Raw genomic sequence first — 2064 nt, 5'->3', positions numbered from 1 at the left:
GTTGCCTTCTCACCAAGCTGTTTGCCTATTGTCCTGTAGCCCATCCCAGCCTTGTGCAGGTCTACAATTTTGTCCCTAGTGTCCTTAGACAGCTCTTTGGTCTTGCCCATAGTGGAGAAGTTGGAGTCTGATAGATTGAGTGTGTGGACAGGTGTCTTTTATACAGGTAACGAGTTCAAACAGGTGCAATTAATACAGGCAATGAGTGGAGGATAGGAGGGCTTCTTAAAGACAAACTAACAGGTCTGTGAGAGCCAGAATCCTTGCTGGTTGGTAGGTGATTCATTCGTCAAGATCCAATGTGTGATTTAAGTGATCCCTCAGTTTTTTTGAGCAATTTACTTAACACCTTAACATTAATCAACATCCACTGCAGCTTTTTTGTTGGCAGCCTGATTCTCCCTTCATCCTCTCTTATCCAGTTGATCTGAAGGAGAAAATCCACATAATTGCCCCCAAAACACAGCATTAATCCTTTGGTTCCTCCAGACCGGGATAACATTTGGGCTTGCAGCTGATCCCCACTGTGTAACAGTTTTCTCAGAGGGCAGTTGCACTGCAGCTCCATGCAGATACAGACACTAGAAAGACGCATATATTCATTTCTTCACAGAAATATTTGAAATACTGTAGTTTTGTAGTACTTGAACAGTCATTTTGTGGCAGAATAGTACACAGTACTATGTCACAATCCTGCTGTAATGCTAGACTGTTCTAATGTGAAAATAGGAAAACATTTTAGGTGCAATTTTACCGGCTGTCATCATTTAACTTAAATATTCATATGATCTCTTTGAATCTCATTAAAAATGCATTACCACCACTTAATATACACTTTATTTCTGCCTGAGAATTTTCTATTCTGTAACCCTTTATTTAAATAAGTTATAATCAATATTTTTTTTATAATAGCAAAAAATCAAATTACAATGTGAAGGAGGCTTGTGGTTCACAAACACAGACTTCGCCTGTGGCCTGGATCAAACTACCAGACTTCCAACCCTACTGTAAGAATACACCCATCCAGTGCACATTGCACAACACTGTTTTAGTTTTTCAGTACAACTTATTTGCCATGAAGTCTGTGTAAATTAATACAGAATTCAAACGTTACAAAAAATATTAAACGGGAAGATTCCGCAAAGAGCTCAAAATGATCTAAAGGAGCATGAGATGTCAAACCAGACCTGTAGCAGAGCTCATTCTGGCCGGTGAACAGTTTCTTGGGCAAAAGAAAATGACTGACTACTACGAGTCCTTGCTGTTGTGTATTTCCAGCTGGTTACTTCCATCTCCAAAATTTGTTCCCTATTACTCGTTCCACAACATTGTTCTTTAAAAAAACAGAAATTATGCGCCACATTTTCCACATTGTTGTGAATAGGTCCCACCAGTCAACAGGTGTCGCTGATTATTGGTTTGCCGTGCAAGGTAGGTGGGGGCAGCTAATTATGTAGACTGAAATAAATTGGTTTTATTTTTACAACACCGACCAACTTGCATCAAAGCAAAATTAAGACCGGTCTAACCCTACAAAAAGCCAGTCGAGTCTGCAGTTACAGTCGCCTTCATAGAGCATTATCTGTAGCTTCACTACCACCGTTCACTCCCACCACTTAATGATATACAAGCACCTGTATTTACAGGGTAAAAACAGCTCTAACACCCTCTGCTCGTTATCTGCTCATCACCCAACAGTATTTAGGAGCTAACTAAAGAGCCAGATATCCCCTCAGCAGCATAGAGACCAAAACCTGAGCTAAAAGGGAGTGAATAATGGACTTGCATTCTCCAGGTAGGAAGAAACACAACTCCACATAAATGATAATGCTGCTCAGAACCCAGATGTGTAAATAAGCAGCTACTGGCCAACAGGTGAGATGTCAGTGTTGTGTTTACAAGTTGTTTTTTTCTTTTATAGAAATGCAATTCATTCAAACACTTGCATTAATTTCATAACAGGATGCATCAAATAAACAAAAGTAGGCATAATACATCAACGTAAGCTTAAGTATACACAAAGCTTTTTGTTGTGTTCACAAGTTGTTTGCTGCCCCCATGTAA

The 2064-nt window shown here is 39.5% G+C and overlaps 1 protein-coding gene across 1 annotated transcript in view; it reads right to left on the bottom strand.

Moving 5' to 3' along the window:
- Positions 1-2064, bottom strand: part of LOC109959894 (ankyrin repeat and sterile alpha motif domain-containing protein 1B-like) — a 110560-nt gene that overhangs the window by 51272 nt on the left and 57224 nt on the right. The gene's annotated exons all lie outside the window — the stretch shown is intronic.

This window comes from Monopterus albus, unplaced genomic scaffold (assembly GCF_001952655.1).
Source record: "Monopterus albus unplaced genomic scaffold, M_albus_1.0 scaffold41.1, whole genome shotgun sequence".
NCBI classification, from domain to species: Eukaryota; Metazoa; Chordata; class Actinopteri; order Synbranchiformes; family Synbranchidae; genus Monopterus; species Monopterus albus.
The sequence above is the reverse complement of the archived record's forward strand: the minus strand, read 5'-3'. Positions and strand labels throughout refer to the sequence as shown.